At 42.6% G+C, this 23,565-nt stretch overlaps 5 non-coding genes across 5 annotated transcripts; all 5 read left to right on the top strand.

The window, feature by feature from the left end:
- The first annotated feature begins 5,823 nt into the window (after positions 1-5,823).
- LOC111589471 (small nucleolar RNA snoR134) lies at positions 5,824-5,970 on the top strand. Its single transcript, XR_004849889.1, has one exon. It is a non-coding gene; the product is annotated as a small nucleolar RNA snoR134 (small nucleolar RNA).
- Positions 5,971-6,030: 60 nt separating this feature from the next.
- On the top strand, positions 6,031-6,116 carry LOC111589466 (small nucleolar RNA U36a). Its single transcript, XR_004849884.1, has one exon. It is a non-coding gene; the product is annotated as a small nucleolar RNA U36a (small nucleolar RNA).
- An 84-nt stretch (positions 6,117-6,200) lies between these two features.
- Positions 6,201-6,294, top strand: LOC111589372 (small nucleolar RNA Z223). The gene has a single exon (XR_004849800.1). It is a non-coding gene; the product is annotated as a small nucleolar RNA Z223 (small nucleolar RNA).
- An 87-nt stretch (positions 6,295-6,381) lies between these two features.
- Positions 6,382-6,500, top strand: LOC111589385 (small nucleolar RNA Z278). The gene has a single exon (XR_004849811.1). It is a non-coding gene; the product is annotated as a small nucleolar RNA Z278 (small nucleolar RNA).
- Positions 6,501-6,579: 79 nt separating this feature from the next.
- On the top strand, positions 6,580-6,684 carry LOC111589454 (small nucleolar RNA snoR97). The gene has a single exon (XR_004849874.1). It is a non-coding gene; the product is annotated as a small nucleolar RNA snoR97 (small nucleolar RNA).
- Positions 6,685-23,565: the final 16,881 nt, after the last annotated feature.

Genomic DNA, 23,565 nt, shown 5'->3' with positions numbered 1-23,565 from the left:
AGCTTTATGCCACAAGCGGATATGTGTTTCTGTTTGGAGGTGGCGCTGTTTCCTGGAAGTCTTGCAAGCAGACTATCTTAACGAAGTCTACAATGGAAGCAGAACTCGTAGCATTAGACACTGCTGGGGCTGAGGCCGAGTGACTTCGTGATTTCCTATTGGATTTACCGGTAGTTGAAAAATCGATACCGGCTATTTCAATGAACCGTGACAATCAAACTGTGATTACAAAGGTTAACAGTTCTAGGAATAACATGAAGTCTACAAGGCATGTTAAGAAGAGATTGAAATCTGTCAGAAAGCTGAAAAACTCCGGAGTTATAACGGTGGATTATGTCCACACATCGAATAATCTGGCAGATCAATTCACTAAGGGTCTGTCACGCAATGTGATAGAAAGTGCATCGAGAGAAATGGGTATGAGACCCATGTGAAATCTACTCTAGTGGTAACCTGCTCTATGTGATCGGAGATCCCGTGAAGTAGAGTGGAGAAACAAGCTAGGAGTAGGTTGTGAGGAAAGATCCCTTCTTTAACTCATTTCTGATGCACATCTTTCCTATCTGTAAGGCAGGATGGTTTTTACCTTAATGTATTCCAAGAGTGTTATAAGGTGAGATGTTGTCCTACAGAACATCTTCTGAGGAATACACCTATATGAGTCAGACTGCTGGTCACAGTCTATGGGACTTGGGTAATCCCTAAATACTCATGAAAGGCACTGAAGTGTGACTTATATGCTTCTAAACAGCGGGGATACCCTTTTGCAGCCTAGTATCAGCAAAGGATTTGGGTGAATCTCACTTCGCACAAAACTGTCAATTCAAGGTTTAGTCCATTGTTCAGTTGTGAATGGGTGAAACTCTTATTTTAGATGGATGTTCAACTTAACAGTCTCCATCGAAACACTGGTATATTAAAGGATTGTGATTCTGATACTTCATCATTACAAACCCTAGAGTTTGGTGGGGATTGTTGGATCTTTTATGGGCTTGGTCCATTTATTGAATAAACTCTATGGTGTGTAATGGTGGAGATACCAATAGTACCGTATTGGAAGTTCAAGGATCTTTTGGCTTGACTTATATGGTGGGAATTATTCCACCTAACTTGAGAAGTCAAGAAACGAACAAGGGTGTGTCACACGCGCGCGCGCGCCGCCGCCGCCGACCGCGCCGGGCTCGGGCGTGGCGTGGCAGGCAGGCAGGCGAGCGGGCGTGGTGTGGTTGTGTTAATTTTTAGTACTCACTAACCGCGTAAACCTTTCAATTGTCTGTCTCTTCGTCAGCTGCATGCGAGACCCTTGTCCTTCAGTTGACCGTCTCTTGACGTGCAGCATGCGACCCTTCTCCTTCAGCTTCCCTCTGCGAGAGGTTAAGTAGAGGATAACCCCTGTCACTTGGTACACGAGAACAGAACCATTTCAGAGTCACAACCCAGCCGCAAGTGAGAGTATTCCCATCTCGTGACTCTGCGCGCACAGAGAAGCGAGAGGGCAGGTGCCTCTGAAGCCTTTGCCGTTCGAGACCCTGCTCGGAGGATCGACAATTAGGTTTTTAGGGAGCGTCTACGCGACTGCCCAACATCCGTCGTTGTCTTCTTCACTGGTTCCTGACATCTTCATCTCGTACGGATGACAAGAGAAGTTGGACAAGGATCAAGATCCTCGGAGCGCATGAGAGGGTATGATCAATTCAGTTCGTTACTGTTTTACATTCTGCATATTATATATGTTCATCTCTATTGTTTCGTATGTAGCTCTGTTCTGTCATATTATAATATGTTATATCTGTCTGTTATAATTTTACAGTCATTCTGTTTATATTGCTATCTGTTTATTTTCAGTTGTTCCGTAATAATTCATGAACCATGGTTATATAGTTATTATATTTATATGATTCATATGCTTTATGTTCTCTTGATCCATATTGGTATGGATCAATTTGATATCATGATTTCTATGATTAATTATCTTTTATATGTCATCATCATAATGTTAATTTATGGAATTAAAATGATATGGAAAATGCCTATAATTCTAACATTTAAATATAAACATATATTTTAGGACCTATCTCGCCACATAATCTTTACTACTACACAGGCTCCATATCGTCCAGGAGTGATTCAACCTCTATCTTCGTTAATTAATTTTTCAAGACTTTGCCTCTCAACGAAGACGAAGTATGTCTAGCAGTAGCTTCATTTGGTCATCTCAGCGACGAGAGGCAACCGACCTTGATCTCCACGTTGAGTCTTCGCACACTCAGGCGAAGTGGACCGTATGTCTTTGCTATATCTTTGTTTTCTCTTCTAACAGGATGCTCCTCAAAACATATATCAAGTAAATTAGAGGAAGACTAATTATTGTTGATCCATGCCGAAACAGCAGGGACTACGTTTGTCTAATGTCAAATCACCACCAACAACCCCTCCAAAGTGAAGTTCTCCTTTGGACGTCTATCCGTGAAATTATGATTTCGAACAAAGATTAAAAAAAACACACCATCCCAAGTCTTGCGGTTCGTCGTTGGAGGTTAGATGGTGAATAGTTTTGATTCCAAGTTTTTAATAGTTGAGCTCGACCAAATTTGGGTATATAAGAAAGTTGAACAATCGCTTTTGATCGAAGCTTATTTTTGTGTTAGATGTCTAGTGTTGAGCATATTCCCTATGTGCCTTCATCTGTTTTTCAGGATGGTTTAGAATATGTCCAAGTCTCTAAGTCAAAACTTATTCATGATAAAAACCGAGTCGTTGAGATTTGGCAAGTCCCTGATGGATGAGGCAACTCTTGCCCCTTTTATTCATATAAAAACTTCATTAAAGATCAAGTTCATTTACCGAGGAATGGGACATCCGATACCTAAAGCGGATAAATGTGTTGTCTTTGGAGACTTCTTCGCTGTTGGCCTTTGCCATACTGTTCAGGACTTATTGGAGGAGATTCTAAGTGCATACAACATTGAGATGCATAATTTGACACATGGTGATAGTTTAAAGATTGCACTTTCTATTTGGGTCTTTAAATCTCAAGAAATGACTCCCGAAGTAGCTACTTTTTATTTTTTTAATGAGACGTGTTGCCAGTTTAAGAACCACATTTTTGAAGGTGTTAAAGTTATTAATATGTTGTATATTACGATTCAAACCATGTTGGAATGCAAAGAAAATAGCTCGTCACAACGAACAAGTGGCATAATGACTGAATCTATCACAAGGTGTCCATGGTTGAAGAAATGGTCCAAAGCGGTAGGATGGTGGCCACAAAGATGGGCAAACATGCCTTTGAATGCAAACCCTCTTTTGAAGGAACTCTTTTTTCGAAGAGCATCGAGAAAACATACAAGTTCATGGCTTCACTTTAGGTGGTAGAGGTTTTGTTGGAGAGTATGTGGCTGCTAGGTTTGACCTCTTCGACAAGGTTGGACGCATTACCACTTTCTCACAAAATAGAATTAGCTCCAAGTAATATAAGTTTCCTGATTTTGAAGTTGTTAGGCCTCATCAATTTAAGTTTGATGTAAAGTTTATTGAAGCAGTGGAATTTAAGACTTGTGAAATATAACGTCCTATTTTTTTTAATATCAAATTTTCTTCTAAAAGCACTCAAAATTCATGTGTTACCTTTTTAATTTCCTTAAAGGAGAGAATTAATTTGGACATAATAAAAAAACAAAACAAAACTTTAGGGAAAAACTTTCATGTTGCGTCTCATGCTGAAGTACATGTTTTTGTTTGTTGAATCGCAGTGCATTTTATTTTCAATTAGACATTGCGTTTGAAATTGAATTCAAAAAGGGGAAATCAAATCCTAAATAAAATAAACAAATAACTATTTTTCTCTCACCTCGCCCGGCTTTTGGCCCAATCCACCCTGCCGGGCCATTTCGTGGTGCTCGCTCGGCCCACGCGCGCGCCGCCCCTCTCACTGCCGAGCTAGGCACACATGCCAACGTAGGTCTGTCTGCACGCGCACGTCTTGACTCTTGCTGATAGCCTAGGGTCGATGAACCGTCGGCACCTCACTTTTTCTGACAGTTCTGACAATTTTCAAATGAAAAGTATCTATTAAAGTGAAGGGCGGACCGTCCGGCCAGAAGGCGCAGATCATCCGCGAGTGCATAGAAAGGGGGCACTTTGCTCATAATGGATAGTTTTGTGGGGGTGTGCTATAAATAGATGGAATTCAGGTGTTGGACATCTCTATTTGCCACTTGAACCATCTATTGAGCACATTCAAGCCTCCAAACCTCTCTAACTCACACTCTTTGCTATGGATTGCATTCTAGTGAGCTTGAGAATGCTCTAGTACATTGCATCAAGTTGTTGATCCTTGAGGCACTAGGTAATTCATCAAAAAAGCGTCGTCGACTTGTTACTTTTGAAAGTTGTCGCCTCCTAGATGGCTTGGTGAAGGATTCTCCGTCGAGATCTCTGACGAAGGTTATGGAGAAGCCACATGACCGATTGTGAGAAGTTTGCGCTTGCCTCGCTGGAGCGTTGAAAAGCGACATTAGTGGAATTGAAGTCTGAGTGGTTCTTTAACCATCCGGTTCAAGAGTTCAAGCAGAGTCTTGATAGAGGAGTAGGTGAGTGCATTGAATCCACCTCAACGTGGACTAGGAGTAATCGACAAATCACCGAGACCACTAAAAAAACTTGTGCCTCGCCTATTCGTTACTTTGTTTCTTCTCTATTACTTGTGTTCCATCTTTTATTACTAGCCTTATTGATCCCTTGCTCGCCCTAAGTTGTAAACCAAATTTAGCTAAACATAGGCTAGAGAATTCGATTATATCATTATTCTAATTAAATCTACAAATGTTAATCAACTTTGAAATAGCAGTAGCCGTTTAGCTTAACATAGGCTAGAGAATTCGATTATCTCGTTATTCTAATTTAAATATGCAAATGTTAATCAATTTTGAAATATCTGTAGCTGTTTGTTTGAGGTCAAATCCTCAAATATTTTGAGTTTGACCATTAAAAAAACATATGAACATTTATAGTATCAAAAAGTATTGTTAGATTTATTATAAAATATATTTTATAGAACATTTTTTTAGAATTATATTCGTTCATACTATTATTTTTATGAAGTTTAGACGATTTTAAAATAGCTTGATTTGGATAAGTTCAGAAGTGCATTCTTTTGGTTTGTTGGACTGCGGGCGTTTTTTTCCCAATCTCAATTGAGCACAGCACAGCACAGCAGCCCCATAAATTCTCTTTGATCAACTGTGTATTTTTTGTTTTTTTATTGAGGTATGTTCAAGTGTTCAACTGTGCTTTGTTCATGTATTTGCCAATTGCCATTGCAACACTGCGCTACGTAGAATTGAAGCCCAACATACCTTGTTCCATGGCATGAGCCGCAAGGCCGATCCTGGTCCTCCACGAATTCGGTCCAGCCCACACAACTTCCGCAGTTTTAGAGGCCCGTAAGGCTCATGTGCTCTAGGTTTTCTGCTGCAACGCTCGCGACGCACCTCCCAGTCTCCCACAGCTTTCTTTCCGCCGCCGCCTCCTCCAGTTGAGACTATAAAATCAGAGGCCGCACCAAGCCTGTCTCATCGTCACCTAGGGTTCCAAGTACCATCAGAGCCGCCGCCGTCTGATTAACCCGCTCTCCCTTCTTCCATCGATTTCTTCGCTTCTTGATTTGTTTGGTCGATCTCCGCTTTTCTCTTCTCTTGTTCTTTTCAGTTAGCAATATGACTGTTGCTTGACAACAGATTCGTTCCTCCCCCCATTTTGAATCATTTTCTTATTTTCTTATGCGATTTATGATGTTCGAAGCGTCTATACTAAGATAGGTTGCTGCGCGGTGCTAACCCCGGGCTTGTCGGATTTTTTACCATTTGAAGAAGGAAGCCCCAATGCCTGTGCTAGATCCACCATGCCATTCAGTGTTGCAGGCCCTGACGAATCTTGTGATTGGTCTGTGTCAAAGAAATGGATACAGATGTTCATAGCGTCTGCCAAATCTCTTCATAGCATCTCATTATTTTATGGTTTTTTCGTCGGTGGCAGTGATTTGACATTACCCGCGCTTCTGATCTAACCCGTGAAGCAAAGGGAAAAACAATGGTTGAATTTCTTAATATGAGCCGTCCATGAAAATAGTCACAAGCCACTTCATTTTTTTTGTTTTTATACTATACGTAAAAAAATCAGCATCCCTGTTCATGTGAACTATCTGTCAGTGATGATACAACAATTCAGCTTAAAACGCCAGTTCTGCTTCTGATAATTCATGACTGATAAAGCTGATTCGTATCTGAGCCTCAATCATTCACATGACATCGCACGTCCATACTCGTAACAGGGTCAATCCATTTCTCTCTGATCACCAGATTTAGTTTGGAAATCGTAATGGTCTGTGATGAAGTCGCCCGATTTGGTTGAGGCTGCTGTCGTCACCAAGTTCCTGCTTGTCAGGAAGAACCTACTTGGTGCCGCTGCTCTCGCATGATATCTCCGGGTAAATCTGAGGCCATTGACAGAATTCTTAACTGTTTTGGTTTGCTTGTATAGTCTAATTAACTGGTTCCGGGTTTAACTATCCTTGCGCAAGTGCTCTGAGTTGCGCGGAGGCTGAAAAAGCTCGGAGAGCGTGTGTTGTCATCAGCTTCGTCTCTGTTTACTGTGAGTTGGGAGTTAAATAACAGCACGAGATTCCATTTTTTTGCTTGGTGTACTACCGAATCGATTCATATTTTTGTGCTGATTATTTTCAAACTGAATGGCCCTGCAAATATTTGCAGCTGCGTCTTTGTATTAATATAGCAGAATTTTTTTATTGTTTTGCAATACGTGAAAATTGAAACCTTCAACACTTGCTTTTCCAATCGAAAATTGAAACATAAAGTCAAATAGACATCACCAAATTTTGCATAATCAACCAACATTTTAGCATCAACCCAAAACACATTTGTAAGTTTTTCTTCACAATCCATTAGCAAAGTGTATTGAAATAATGGTTCTTGACAAGTTTATCTTTAAAATGCTTTAACATACTCCTAACTTCTCCATATGCCATCCTCCATATGTCATCTCACGCTCATGTTTGGTCTGCGACTGCGACTAGTTTTTATGATCAAGGCGCGTCTAGCTCAGATTAAAGGATCCACCAACTTGGCTACTAGCTAACTTCTGAAAATTTCCTTTGTGATACCATTAAATGTGGATTAAAGGATCCACCAATTTGGCTACTAGCTAACTTCTGAAAATTTCTTTTGTGATACCATTAAATGTGAAGTCTTTTCTAAGTGTCATATACTACATAACCCTCTCCCTCTATTTTAAGACACATGCGGACTTCACCATCAGTTCTAGTTTCAGCTCTAGGACATTTTACTAATGATCTATTTTGTCTTGTGCTCGATGACCTTCATTGGAACAAACTTAACGATATGATGTAATTTTTCCATCAACTTTCTTTTTATTGTATATATTCTTGGATGTTTCTGTTTTCCATCAAACTAATTCTGCGTGCATTGATATATTCAGGGATGTGTTCCTGTTTTCCATTATTTCATCCCATTGAAGTCCATAAAATTTGGTTAGGCAAGCAGGATTAGGACCGTTGAATGCATGCATGCAGCTATACTGCAATCTAGTGCAGTAAAAACGTTCAAGTCAGACGATCAGCGTCCCACTCCCACCGTAGGGCATAGCCACGCTGTATCATCTACGTCTGTCTCACCACTTTTTTCTTCCAAAATTCAGAAAAAAAAAAAATCAAATTCTCTCTCCTCACCGATAAATGCGTTCTCAGTTAGGCGAAGTGGCTGCCGATACCAATTCGACTATTGGCGAGCGTGCTGGCGGACGGCCTGCATTTGGTGCACGTCGCTGCCGTCGAGCGTGCCGGGGCCTCGGCTATCGTCGGGCCTGTTTGGTTCAGCTTTTTCTGACCAGCTTTTCCGAGAATCTAGCTGTGGGGAGAATTTGGCTGTGTAGAGAATCTAAGTATCATTAGGATTATGTGCGGAGGAAGATAAAGTTGTCCATGGGACTCAGGATCTATAAAGTGACGGATTACTACTATTGCAACGACTCAACCGATTATATGTTTATGTTGATTTTGAATGTTTTTTACCCAAACAAATTTTATAGAAGCTGGCTGAAAAGCTGAGTGTTTGGCAGTTCGCAGCAGCTTTTGGTGGCCAGAAGCTGCGAAAAGCCGAAACAAACAGGCACGTCATCGACTGGCCGCCTACATCCCACATCCTGCCAGCCACACCTCACCCGGTTTTAGAGATAAAACCGAATACATAGCTGTGTGCTAGAAATATACCATAAACGTTTTAAGACTACCTAATACATTTTTCATATATATTGACGTTACAAATGTAATATATCATAAATAATGTAATAAAGACGTAAAATAGAGTATAATAATTTTATCACATCATCTAGACATAAAGAGTCTTAACAATATATTATCAAAGTAAAACGAACGTCGCTAGACTCAGTCGGTTGTCACCATCATCATAATCTTCTTCATTAGATGCAGTCTGGTTGTCACCATCATCATAATCTTCTTCATTAGCTTCTGATAAAAAAATTAGCAAGGGATGAACAAATGAGATGAATTATGCAAGGTTAACAAGGTAGGCTAAGGGTGTGTTTGGTTTGACTTTTGGTTTTGACTTTTGTTTCTTAGAAGCCAAACTGATCTAGATTCAGGAAGCAACTTTTTATAGAAACTGACTTTCTCTCGCGGTGCAAAATTGAAAGCATCTCTAGACATGCTTTTAGTATCTTTAAGTTCAATTATCATGTGAGGGTTCAGGTTGCTTTTAATCATGAGCACGGCTGACATATCAGTTTTACACTCTTCAGAGGTGGTACAACTTTAACCACAAGCAAGGGAATTAAATTAAACCACCTATTTGAATTATGGTGGACACTGAAAGTCGCCTATAGTGGGGTGAATAGGCGGAATGAGAAATTTACAACTTTAAACACACACTACAAGCCGGGGTTAGCGTTAGAACAAATATCAAGTTTGAGAGAGAGGGGAAAAACAAATCAACCAAGAAATAAAGCGGATGAACACAATTATTTGTTTTACCGAGGTTCGGTTCTAAAGAACATAGCCTTGTCGAGGTGGTGACAAAGACTGGGTCTTTTTCAACCCTTTTCCTCTCAAACGGTGAAAAGGAAATAGAGTTTAACCATTTCCTATAAATAATTTTGGTGGTTGAATCTCCAATACATTGGACTAACTAGTTTGCTCTAGATTTTATTTTACAGGTGCATAAAGGTTCAACACAAACCAATAAAAGATTAAAGCTAGGGTTCAAAAGAAAGGAGCAAAAAGAAATTGAAGAAAACCCTGGTCTGGCGCATCAGACTGTCTGGTGTGTCACCGGACAGTGTCTGGTGCACCAGAGCCGTACTACTTCAAACTCTTCACCTTCGGGTTTCTCCAGCGCCGCTCCGCTAAAATTCACCGGATTGTCCGGTGTGCCACCGGACTGTCCGTTGCACCAGTGGAGGCTACTTCGCGCAACGGTCGCTTGCAAAAGCTGAATTCTAGATGAATAGTGCGCAAACAGTGCGCGACAGAGCAGCGCAACCGTCAGAGGCGCACCGGACAGTGAACAGTCCTGTCCGGTGTGGCACCGAACTGTTCGGTGTCACAAGAAGACAAAACTCCAACGGTCGAAACTGCCAGAACCCTAATGGTTGGGTGACGTGGCTGGCGCACCGGACTGTCCGGTGCGCCCATCGACAGCAGTCTGTCCCAACGGTTGAATTGGTGGTTGAGGGCTATAAATACCCCTCAACCACCTCCACTCCAACCATCCAAGCATTCATCACACCTCATTCATTACAAGAGCAAAGTGCAACACTTCAAGAGACAAATCAAAGCCACCGATCCAATCAAAGTCCCCAATTCAATTCTAGTGCCTTAGGACTTGTGAGAGGATCGTTCTTGTGTTTCTTTGTTGCTCTTGTTGCTTGGTTGGCTTTCTTCTTTCTCTTTCTTATTCTCAAAGTATTGTAAGCGAAGCAAGAGACACCAATCGTGTGGTGGTCCTTGCGGGGTCTAAGTGACCCGAGAAATCAAGGAAGAAAGCTCACTCGTTCTAGGTGACCGTTTGAGAGAGGGAAATGGTTGAAAGAGACCCGGTCTTTGTGACCACCTCAACGGGGACTAAGTTCTTTATAACCGAACCTCGGTAAAACAAATCACCGTGTTCATCCGCTTTATCTCTTGGTTGATTTGTTTTCCCCTCTCTCCCGGACTTAACATTTGTTCTAACGCTAATCCCGACTTGTAGTGTGTTTAAAGTTGTAAATTTCAGATTCCGCCTATCAACCCCCTCTAGGCGACTTTAAATTGGTATTAGAGCTTGATACTTCATTAGAGTCTAACCACTCGAAGTGATGCCGGGAGGATCCTCCAAGAGGAAGATGGAAACGGGCACAAGCCACGGGAAGGCTCCATCAAGAGAGTCCGGCTCCATAGGAAGGGAGGAATCACCTCCCCACGTCAAGTCGCACCGGAGTGGCGACAAGAAGAAGATGAAGAAAGTGGTCTACTACGAGACCGATTCTTCGTCGCCCTCCACATCTGGCTCCGACGCGCCGTCCGTCACTTCTAAGCACCATGAGCGCAAGAAGTTTAGTAAGACCCCCCTACGCTATCCCCGCATTTCTAAATGCGCTCCTTTACTTTCCGTCCCATTAGGCAAACCACCAGTTTTTGATGGTGAAGATTATTGTATGTGGAGTGATAAAATGAGGCATCACCTAACCTCACTCCACACAAGTATTTGTGACATTGTTGAGTTTGGAGCGCAGGTACCCAACGTAGGGGACGAGGATTATGATTCGGACAAAGTTGCCCAAATCCGGCACTTCAACTCCCAAGCCACTACTATACACCTCGCCTCTCTATGTCGAGAGGAGTATAATAAAGTGCAAGGGTTGAAGAGCGCCAAGCAGATTTGGGACGTGCTCAAGACCGCGCACGAGGGAGACGAGGTGACCAAGATCACCAAACGGGAGACGATTGAGGGGGAGCTCGGTCGTTTCGTACTCAACCAAGGAGAGGAGCCACAAGCTATGTACAACCGGCTCAAGACCTTGGTGAATCAAGTGCGCAACCTCGGGAGCACCAAATTGGATGACCATGAAATGGTCAAGGTTATTCTAAGATCACTCGTTTTTCACAATCCTACGCAAGTTCAATTAATACGTGGTGATCCTAGATATAAGCTAATGTCTCACGAGGAGGTTATAGGAAAGTTTGTGAGCTTTGAATTGATGATCAAAGGCTCCAAACAAATCGTCAACTTGGAGCAAGGCGACACCTCCACACCCGAGGTGCAACCTATCGCATTCAAAGCGACCCAAGGTGCAACCTGTCTACATCAAGTAGGCTCCCCATCGATGCCTCCAAGCTCGACAACGAGGAGATGTCACTCATCATCAAGAGCTTCCGTCAAATCCTCAAGCAAAGGAGGGGGAAGGACTACAAACCCCGCTCCAAGAGGGTGTGCTACAAATGTGGTAAGCCCGATCATTTTATCGCAAAATTCCCTATGTCTAGTGATAGTGACAGGAATAACGACAAGAAGGAGAGGAAGAAGGAAAAGAAGAAGTACTACAAGAAGAAGGGCGACGATGCCCACATGTGTCAGGAATGGGACTCCGATGAGAGCTCCATCGACTCCTCCTCCGACGAGGATGCCGCCAACATCGCCGTCAACAAAGGTCTTCTCTTTCCCAACGTAGGCCACAAGTGCCTCATGGCAAAGGACGACAAAAGGAAGAAGGTAAAATCTAGAGCCTCCACCAAATATACAACATCTAGTGATGAGGGTTGCTCTAGTGAGGATGAGGATAATTTACTTACCCTTTTTGCCAACCTTAACATGCAACAAAAAGAAAAATTAAATGAATTGATAGGTGCTATTCATGAGAAGGATGAACTCTTGGATAGCCAACATGAATTCCTTATTAAGGAAAACAAAAAGCATGTAAAGTTAAAAATGCTTATGCTCAGGAAGTTGAAAAATGTGAAAATTTGACTAAGGAGCTTAGCATATGACATGACACTATTTCCAACCTTAGAACTGATAATGTTAGCTTAATTGCTAAGGTTGAAAAATCAAATGTTTGGCATGATTCAATTGCCAATCTTAAAAATGAAAATGCTAGTTTAATTGATAAGATTGATAAATTGAACAAATTAATTTCTAGCCTTGAAACTGAGAATGCTAGTTTAATTTCCAAGGCCAGAGACTTAAATGTTTGCAATGATTCTATTTCCTGTCTTAGAGATGAGAATGTCATATTACATGCTAAGATAGAAGAATTAAATGCTTGCAAACCCTCTACATGTAGTGTTGATCATGTTACTATTTGTACTAGATGTAGAGATGTTAATATTGGTGCTATTCATGATCACCTTGCTTTAATTAAACAACAAAATGATCATATAGCTCAATTAACTAGTAAAATAAATGAGCATGAAATTGGAAATGAAAAATTTAAATTTGCTAGAAGCATGCTCTATAATGGGAGACGCCCTGGCATCAAGGATGACATTGGTTTCCAACAGGGAAGCAATGTCAAACTTAATGCCCCCAAAAGATTGTCTAATTTTGTTAAGGGCAAGGCTCACAGGGCTCAGGATAACGAGGGCTATATTTTATATCATGTTGGTTATCCCGAGCATAAGATTAGGAGAATTCATGCTAAGAAATCTCATTCTGTTTCTCACCATGCTTTTATGTATAAGAATGAGGCTTCTAGCTCTAAGCATTCCACTCATATTAAAATGCCTAAAAAGAAAACTCCTACTGCATCAAATGAGCCTAATGTTTCATTTAAGACTTTTGATGCTTCTTATGTGCTTACTAACAAATCAGGCAAAGTAGTTGCCAAATATGTTGGAGGCAAACACAAGGGGTCAAAGACTTGTGTTTGGATACCCAAGGTGCTTGTTTCTAACGTGAAAGGACCCAAGGCTGTTTGGGTACCTAAGAACAAGGTCTAAAACTGTTTTGCAGGTTTATGCATCTGGGGGCTCAAGTTGGATAATTGATAGTGGATGCACAAACCACATGACAGGGGAGAAAAGAATGTTCTCCTACTACGAGAAAAACGAAGACCCCCAAAGAGCTATCACATTCGGGGATGGAAACCAAGGTTTGGTCAAAAGACTTGGTAAAATTGCTATATCACCTGACCATTCTATTTCCAATGTTTTTCTTGTAGACTCTTTAGATTACAATTTGCTTTCTGTATCTCAATTATGTAAAATGGGTTACAACTGTCTTTTTACGGATATAGGTGTTACTGTCTTTAGAAGAAGTGATGATTTAGTAGCATTTAAGGGAGTATTAGAGGGTCAGCTATACTTAGTTGATTTTAATAGAGCTAAACTCGATACTTGCTTAATTGCTAAGACTAATATGGGTTGGCTCTGGCATTGCCGATTAGCCCATGTTGGGATGAAGAATTTTCACAAGCTTCTAAAGGGAGATCACATTTTGGGGCTAACCAATGTTCATTTTGAGGAAGACAGGGTTTGTAGCGCATGTCAAGCAGGAAAGCAAATTGGCGCCCACCATCCACACAAGAACATCATGACGACCGACAGGCCGCTTGAGCTACTCCACATGGATTTATTCGGCCCGATCGCTTACATAAGCATCGGCAGGAGTAAGTATTGTCTTGTAATTGTGGATGATTATTCTCGCTTCACTTGGGTATTCTTTTTATAGGAAAAATCTAAAACCCAAGATACCTTAAAGGGATTCTTAAGACGGGCTCAAAATGAGTTCGGATTGAGAATAAAAAAGATAATAAGTGACAACGGGACGGGGTTCAAGAACTCTCAAATTGAAGGCTTTCTTGAGGAGGGCATCAAGCATGAGTTCTCTTCTCCCTACACACCCCAACAAAAATGGTGTAGTGGAGAGGAAGAATAGAACTTGTTGGGAGCCTTCGTCTTCCGAAGGTTCTCAAAAACATGATTTAACAATATTTCCCAAGTGTAATATACATACAGGTACCTTCGGACTCAGAATAAAACTACACGATATGGAAAGCATGATTGAGACGAAGGTTGGTGCTGTTCCGAAGCTACACGCAAGGGTGCTTCGGCTCAATGGTAGAAAGAGAAACCGACTTAAAGGGGAAAAGGCCATCTAGTCCTCGGTGGATTATCCTTAAGTCAATAGTAAACATAAAGGGCATGAATGTAATTTTACACAGGCTGCGCCCTGTGCCTATAAATAGATGAACAGTACCCCCGTACTGTTCACACTGACTTGTACTCACTTATGCGTCACGCTTGGACTTTTTACCTTCTGTCAAGCCGAAGGTACAAATGTAATTCAATGTTGTTCTTACTCGTTCATGATGATATAATAAAGATATATTAATAATGTCTTATGATTATTCATGTTATTTCTCATGTTTCATATGCTTCGTCTTTCATTAACGTGTACTATGATGATGAAGGTACGTCCTTCATAACCTTCGTCCGAAGATCGTTATATCCTAAGGGAAATAATGCTTCGAAGGATGAAGGACATTAACATTTAACCTCTTCCTGTGTTGCCTTGTTCTTAATTCATAGCATTTGAGAACAAGTCCCCAACATTGGCGCCCACCTCTGGTGTACTCACTTCCACAAGCTTTGGCAAAGCATCAACCTTCGTCATGCCACCGAAGAAGATAACAACACCAGGGGCTGCACTGCAGCCATTGGACACAAATCAGGAGACTCTCTCTCTTTGAGAGGCCAGAAGCTAAAAGAGGAAGGCCACTAGTCCAACACTTCAGGAGGAGGAATTGGACCAGGAGATCAGGGACATGGAGATCATTCACCAACAGGTGCAAAGGAAAAAGGAGAAGATGGCTTGGCTGGCTGACCTTCAGAGGAAGATCGACGAAGCTACTCAGGAAGTGCGTCATCTTACTCAAGATGACCATGACCGAAGGCCCCAACACAAGGAGCTTCGTCAAGAGGGCTCATTCAACGAAGACGAATGGTACGATGATTTTAATCATGGTACCTTTGCTTTTGATGATGCTTCTCCCCTGGCAGCAGAATTGCAGGCTATCCCATGGCCACAATCCTACAAGCCACCTCAGCTACCCATGTACGATGGGCACTCGGACCCAAAGCAATTTTTGATGAGCTATGAGGCAACAATATCCTCATACGAAGGTAATGCAACTGTCATGGCCAAGTCTTTCGTCATGGTAGTCCGAAACGTGGCCCAGACATGATACTCTTCTCTTCGGCCAGGGACAATCACGTCATGGCTGAAGCTCAAGGACATGCTGGTTACTAGTTTTTAGGGCTTTTAGACGAAGCCAGTCATAGCTCAAGCCTTGTTCCAGTGCACACAAGACCATGAGGAATACCTGCAGGCGTATGTCCGAAGGTTCTTGCGACTAAGAGCACAAGCGCCCACAGTGCCCAATGAAATTGTCATTGAGGCCATGATCAAGGGTCTTCGGCCAGGACCTATAGCCCAATACTTTGCCAGGAAACCTCCCTAAACTCTGGAGAAGTTACTTCAGAAGATGGATGAGTACATCCGAGCTGACAATGACTTCCGACAAAGAAGGGAGGAAGCTTACAGATTTTCTGAGATGACTAGGGGCTTCGGAGGGAGAATCCACCCTAGGAATGTCAGATCAATCCATAGCTCCAGTCAGAATGATGACAAAGGAAGCCAGCTTCAGAGGTCACAACACACCTCACAGTCTTCAGGACAGCAGCAAAGCTCCTTCAGGCCGCCAGCTCCAAGGGCAGAGGCGCCAGGGGCTTCGGAGGAAGATATGGGGATCAGCTTAGGAAAATTTATTGCTTATTCTATGGTGAAGACAAGGGCCACACTACAAGAATGTGCCAAATTACTATTCTGAAACAAAAGGAGATCGCCGAAGCCGAAGCTCGGCAGAATCAGCCGAAGCAGGTCTTGCACACTGCTTCGTGCCACTCTCCTTACATACCAGAATACATGGGCAATCAACCTGCAGCCTCTGTTGCTTCAGCAAGCCATTCACAGGCTTCTTGGCTTCAGCTTCTACCGCCACCACCACTGCAGCCCACTTACCGAAGCCAGCAGCCAGAAGGGCGTCAACACTCCCAACAACAACATGACTTCAGGGAGGAGTCCGAGGCTCATACAGTCAATAGTACTATACCAGAATCGAAGCATATATACTGAGCGATATCCTACCTCTGAAATGCTTTTGTGTTCTATGCCATTTTGCTTTTTAATAAGGAACAAGCAATATAAATTTAGTTTTAAATTCTTGTAATGATTTTGCTTTTATTAGAATGAAATATATCTTCCTCACAGAATTACGAAGCCCAAAATCTTCTTTACAAAATTTCGAAGCTCAAAAGTCGTTCCTAAGGGAATGCAGAGCCAAAAATGCTGTTGGGGGCCTTTGGCTTCCGAAGGTCCTCAAAAACAGGATTTAACAGTGTTTCTGGAGTATAATGTGTGAACAGGTATCTTCGGACTCGAGTCGATATCACAGTAGGAGAAGCCCAAAATAATACGAAGGTTGATACAGCGCCGAAGATGTGAGCGGGAAAGCTTCGGCGTGGTAGCAGAAAAGGAAACCGACTTAAAGATGAAAAGGCTATTCAGACCTCGGTGGATTACTATAGAATTGCTATCAAATGTAAAGGGCATGAATGTAATTTTATATGGGCTGTGTCCCGTGCCTATAAATAGGTGAACAGTACCCCCGTACTGTTCACGCTGACTTGGCATTTGCTTTTGTGTCACACTTGTACTTTCATCTCTTTCCAAGCCGAAGGTACATTTGTAATTTGATGTCATCTCTATTTCTTCATAATAATAATGCAAAAATAAATTAATAATAATATATAATTGTCTATGTTATCCTTCATATTTCGTATGGTTTATTCTTCATTATCGTATGTTGTGTTTATGAAGGTGCGCTCTTCATAACCTTCATCCGAAAATCATTATATCCTAAGGGAAATAATGCTTCGAAGGACGAAGGGCTTTAATATTTAACACTTTTTATGTTGCCTTGTTCTTAACTCTTAGCATTTAAGAACAAGTCCCCAACATTGGCGCCCACCTCCGGTGAACTCACTTCCACTCTTTGAGTTTTTGAACACCTTCGGCAATCATAAACCTTCGCTATGGCGCCGAAGAAAGCTTCAGCAACTGGGGCTGCAGCTCTGCAACCGCTGGACCCCAATCAGGAGACTGTCTCCCTTCGGGAGGCCCGAAGCCAGAAAAGGAAGGCTGTCAGCCCGACACCGCCAGAGGATGAGATAGACCAAGAAATCAGAGACATGGAGATGCTTCATCAACAGGTGCAGAGGAAGAAGGAAAAGATGGCCAGGCTAGCTGAACTGCAAAGGCAGATAGATGAAGCCTCTGAAGAAGTTCGTCATCTTACTCAGGATGAGCAAAACCGAAGGCCTCAGCACCAAGACCTTCATCAGGAGGGTTTCCTCAACGAAGATGACTGGTATGACAATTTCCATCATGGAAATTTTGCTTTTGATGATGCTTCTCCTCTGTCCGCTGAGCTGCAGGCTACACCTTGGCCTCCGTACTACAAGCCGCCTCAGCTTCCCATATTCGACGGCCATTCAGACCCGAAGCAGTTTTTGATGAGCTACGAAGCAACAATATCTTCGTATGGTGGCAATACTGCAGTCATGGCAAAATCTTTTGTTATGGCTGTCAGAAGTGTTGCTCAAACCTGGTATTCCTCCCTTCGACCAGGAACGATCACTTCATGGCAAAAGCTGAAGGACTTGTTGTTAACCAGCTTCCAAGGGTTTCAGACGAAGCCGGTCACTGCTCAAGCTCTATTCCAGTGCACCCAGGATCACGGAGAATACCTTCAGGCGTATGTCCGGAGGTTCTTACGTTTGAGGGCACAGGCACCAACAGTGCCCAACGAAATTGTCATTGAGGCCATGATCAAGGGGCTTCGGCCAGGACCTTCAGCTAGTACTTTGCTAGGAAGCCTCCTCAAACTTTGGAGAAGCTGCTCCAGAAGATAGACGAGTATATTCGGGCTGATAATGATTTTCATCAAAGAAGGGAGGAGGCTTTCAGGTTTTCTGAAATGACCAGGGGCTACGGAGGAAGATTCTATCCGAGGCACGTTAGGTCAATTCACAACTCTACTCAAAATGATGATAGGGGGAGCCAGCAGCAAAGGCCACAGTGCTCCTCACAGGCTTCGGGGCAACATCAAGGCTCCTTCCGACCGCCAGCTCCAAGAGGCAGAGGCGCCAGGGGCTTCGGCGGAAGATTTGGAGATCAACCAAGAAGAATTTTTTGCTTGTTCTGTGGTGAGAACAAGGGCCATACAACCAGGATGTGCCATGTTACCGTCCAGAAGCAAAAGGAAATAGCCGAAGCTGCAGCACAACAGGCTCAGCCGAAGCAGGTCATGCACACTGCTTCGTATCATTCGCCTTACATCCCAGAATATGTAGGCAACCACCCTGTAGTTTCTGTTGCTTCGGCGAGTCAACCTCAAGCTTCCTGGCAACAGCCTCCGCCTCCACCACCGCTGCAACAAGGCCAACAGCCAGAAGGGAGCCAATATGCTCCACACCAAAGGGACTTCAGAGAACAATCCGAAGCTCGCACAGTCAATAGCACTGTGCCAGAGTCGAAGCACATCTATTGACAAATATCCTATTTTGATAGCAGTTTTCTTCATTTCAGTTTAATTTTTTGTGTAATAAAGGACACTTTTTAAATTTCAAGTAATAGTTTTGTTGTCTGCCATAAGGAAAATATATCTTCTCCACAGGTTTAAGTTGTCGGAGCTTGAAGATTTGCAATAGCAAGGAGGACCTTCGAATTATCAAAAAATTATTTTAAAAAGACACGGTATGAATTCTTCGAAGCAACAAAAAGTCATTCTAAGGAACGCAGAGTAAGTTTGCTGAAGTTACAAAAAGCCGTTCCAAAGGGAGCACAGTGTAAGTTTTCTGCTCCAAAGTCGTTCCAAAGGGAATGCAGAGCTTACAGCGAAAAATAAACGCTGATACCGCCTAAGTAAAAGGCGAAGCGCGAAAAGTCAACGCGAATACCGCTGAAAGTAAAAGGCGAAGAAGCTCCTAAGGGAGGCTTACAGCGAAAAATAAACGCTGATTCCGCTGAAGTAAAAGGCGAAGAAGCTCCTAAGGGAGGCTTACAGCGAAAAGTCAACGCTGATTTAAAAAGATTATGTGTTTTATCGCAGGGATGTGCGTGTATCTTCGGAATAAATACCATCTTACATAGCATAACATCATCACATCATTTCGCATGACATAAGCATCATACATCATGCTGCATATGGCACAAGAAGGGGACACAATATCGATCTTCAGAAGAATGTTTTGAAAACGGGGAAAATCATGCTAAGTCACAAGGAGATACACTATTGATCTTTAGAAGTGTAGCTTCGGAAAATATCTTCACGAAGCTTGGCTATTCTTCATCAGAACACTACGGATATTGTTGTGATAAATAAAAATTCTTCTTCACGAAGCATGAAAAGAAGGGAAGGTGTTTTTTCGTCAAAGACTCGAAAACGGTACGTATGTAAAATTTCATGCATCGTAAAGAATTGAACCATAAAAACAAGCATATTACATTCAGGGTTACAAGATGTCACACAGAGTACATTTCAGAAGTTTTTACAATAGTACTTAATCTTCTCTCAGTACAACTTCCGCAGCTTCGTTCAGGAGCCGATTAACAACTTCATCCATGATAGCTTCAGCCATCTTTTTAATTTTGTCGTCTCCTTTCGGGTGAGGGCCCGGAGACGCTTTAGTAGGATCTGAAGGAGGACAGGATACGGCTACATTGCTATTACAAATTGCGAACGAAGTTTAAAACCAAAAATTACAACACAATAAAAACCATTAGTTAATACCTATTTGCCCTTCGGGCTCTGCGCTTTTCTCAGCAGCCTCTGCTACTTCTCTAGCATCGTGAATGCCCTTTTCACTTTTTTGGATAATTTCTCGGGCCATTTCTCGACCACCATTATCCTAGACATCGGTGAAAAATTTTCCACCAACCATGCTAGCTTCGGCTGGAGGATCTCTTGCATCTTCGAAGGACAAGGTAGCTTCGGATTACGCTAAAATCTTTACATGCTCGCAGCCCTTTTTCTCCAAAATGGTAGCAATCCCCCTGGCACCCGAGAAAGCACATATGTCTCCGCGGCTATTTAAAATTTCCTCAAAGGCCTCAGCTTCGTGATTGATCCATTCGATGGGACCTTCGGGGTTGCCTCTTGTAAAGTTTTCTTCGCTCGAGAATGCGCCGACGCTGGCGAAGCTAGTTTTCATCTTCTTAACACACTCCATAGATTTATCATAGCATCTTTTCTTGGACGAACGAAGCTCTTCAACAGTTCCTTCTAAATGATTTGCCCATTGGTCGCTAAGTTCTCGCTTCGTTTCTTCAAGTATGCGTTCCTCTTTAGCTCTGGCCAGTTGTTTTCGAAGATCTTCAATTTCGCGCTTCTGAGCCTCAGCTTGACCTTTAAAAGTAGCTTCGTCTTCCTTTATTCTATTTATCAATGAATGTAATATTTTATCTTTTTCGAGACCTTCGTTCCTTAGTTCAATTACTTCGGAACGAAGGTTGCTCAGGGCTATAGCGCATCCTTCGTCTTCGGCATCTTTTTGGGCCCTGAGGGCATTGCGAAGTATAAGGCCCTGCAAAGAAAAATGTGTGTGCGTCAATAAATTTAAGCAAACGAAAAATTTTGGTCTCAAGAAAAAAATACAAAGATCTCATTTTTTGTACCTTTAAGCTATTGTATGCCAGGCTGTCGGCCAGTTCGTTTTTCGACAACACCGAGAGCCCGTCTTCTAGTGTTGGGAATCCGAAGCTCCTGCTCATCTCCCGACAGACAGAAATCTCCTTGCTGTCAGGGAGACAATACAAGAAGTCTTCTTCTCCGCTGCCGTTGAATATTAACGCCCCCTTTGGATACTCCAGTTTTTGGGCGTAAAGCTGGGCCTCTTGCCTTTCTTTTTCTGATAATTTTTTCCCCGAAGCATGTCGAACAATATAATCAAGGACTTTGGGGGATGCTTCGGGGGCAATAGCACTGATTTCTTCAACAAGAACTGGCTTCGTCATTTTTTCTTCCTCGGTTTCCAAGGATTTTACCTTCGTGGGCTCTGAGGGCCCAGCTTCAGCCTCAGTTTCTTGCTCTGGAGCCTTAGTATCAAAAATTTCAGTTTTCGCTTCGGAAGTTTCAACAGTCTTCTTCGGAGTTGTGCTTGAGGACTTAATTGTCTCCAGAACATCTAGCACATTGGCCATTCTTTTTCTTTTTGGAGTTACCGCTGGCCCGTTTTGGTTTTTTATTGTCTCAACATTTGCTGAAGGACTTAAAACTTCTGATATTTTTGATCCCTCGGTTGATCCTTTTGCTTCTTCCATTTTTTCTGTCAATGGCGCTTCGGCCATCTCTTTGGTTTCTGGTAACAAAATCTTTGGTTCTTCCAATTCTGTTCTTGTTGGCACTTCGGCCATTTCTGCGACTTCTGGCAGCAAGGTTGGCTCTTCAGCCTTGGTGGCCGAAGAGGTCTCTCCGGTGAACTCAGGCACCGAGGCTGGTTCAATATAACGTGGCCGATGTGTGAGGACCTTTATCCTTTTTCTTTTCGGTGCTGGCTCACTAGGAGCAGCTGCGGCTTCTTCTTTCGCAGAGGTCGTGCTTTTTCTTTTCTGCCCTCGAATGGGATAACGATAGTCAGGGTAGACGAACCCGATTGCGTCAAACACTCGGTTCAGTCTTTTCTTTTTCCGGCCTCCGAAGGCTGCTGACAATGCAGTATCTTCGGCCTTCGAGTAAGCCCCAAGTAGTTCATCACTTAAATTTTCAATGCTTTTTAGCCAGTCATCATCTGGCTCAACGAATTTATCTCCGAACTTGAAAGTATACTTCAACCTGATAAGTCCACCTTCGTCAGCCTCCTTTATGGTCTCTTGCGGCATTTCCCATTTTTCCGCGAGCGGCCATACTCTGAAGGCAATATGCTCTTGGACCAAATCTCTCGTTCCAATAAAAGAACAAATAACTCCGAAGGCTCTCTGGCATTCTTCGGCAGCTTCATTCATTTCAACCTTCGGCCTCCGCAGGCCGAAGCTTTGCCAAATAGGACGCATAATTATACCTTTAATATTTTCCCGTGTTTTCAGATCATTCTTCACATAAAACCATTCTGTCATCCAGTCGCCGGGCCATCTCTTCCGAAAGGTTGGCACAGGACAGCTTGACCCAGACCGAGAAATGAAACTGTAGCAGCCAAAATTATTGTGATACTGTTCCTTACCCCAAGGTTTTGTCTCGTATGATAATTCGTGTATGTTGTAGAAACTTTTTGCATCAGGTTCCAGACCTTGGCTTCTCACGGCCCACACGAAGATATTCAGCCTTATGATTGCTTCGGGGGTAAGTTGGTGAAGATAGATTTCAAATATTTTCAGCACTTCTACGACAAAGTTTCTCAGGGGAAATCGAAGTCCAGCTTTCAAAAAGCTTTGGTACACTACGACTTCATTTTCTTCAAGGTTCGAACAAGTCTTTTCCCCTTCGTCGGCCCTCACAACGGACAAGTCCCGGAAATATCTTCCTCTCATGTTGACAAGATGATTTTCTTTGATACTTGATTTGCCGAAAACCGCATGGCTTGGTCGCCAAGGGCGATCTTCGGAGTCTTCACCACCACTATCCACATCATAACTGTCGCTGTCATCAGTATCTTCAGACAAACCTTCTAAAATCTCTTTGGTGATTTTTTCTGTATTGATCTTCGACATTGCTATAAGAAACCCCAGATTCTTCTCTTCAGAGAGACTCAGCTTCATCTCGGCAGCAGCCTTCTTATCTTCAGACATCTTCGGAAACACTAAAAAACTGTTTTCAACGCCGAAGCTTCAAAACTTAAAAAGCTAAGCAAATCTTGGTGCGCAAGAGCTAAAAATTGAGTGAGCGAGAGCAGATGGCAAAAAAGCGTACCAAATGAGCTCACGATATGCCCTTATTTATACGCCCAGTGCGTTGAAAATTGAAAGACCCCGCCTGTCAGTGAATGTTGCTATTCTAGCAAAGGGAAGGTGTTTTTTCGGACCTTCGGCTTAAAGCCTTCGTCCATGTCGCAATCTAAATTTATTATTTTAACAAATTAATATTGCGAGGGGCTACTGTTGGGGGCCTTCGGCTTCCGAAGGTCCTCAAAAACAGGATTTAACAGTGTTTCTGGAGTATAATGTGTGAACAGGTATCTTCGGACTCGAGTCGATATCACAGTAGGAGAAGCCCAAAATAATACGAAGGTTGATACAGCGCTGAAGATGTGAGCGGGAAAGCTTCGGCGTGGTAGCAGAAAAGGAAACCGACTTAAAGATGAAAAGGCTATTCAGACCTCGGTGGATTACTATAGAATTGCTATCAAATGTAAAGGGCATGAATGTAATTTTATATGGGCTGTGTCCCGTGCCTATAAATAGGTGAACAGTACCCCCGTACTGT

The sequence above is a fragment of the Zea mays genome, chromosome 5 (genome assembly GCF_902167145.1).
Source record: "Zea mays cultivar B73 chromosome 5, Zm-B73-REFERENCE-NAM-5.0, whole genome shotgun sequence".
Classification (NCBI taxonomy): Eukaryota; Viridiplantae; Streptophyta; class Magnoliopsida; order Poales; family Poaceae; genus Zea; species Zea mays.
Note: the sequence above shows the minus strand (reverse complement) of the source record. Positions and strands in the feature narration are given on the sequence as shown.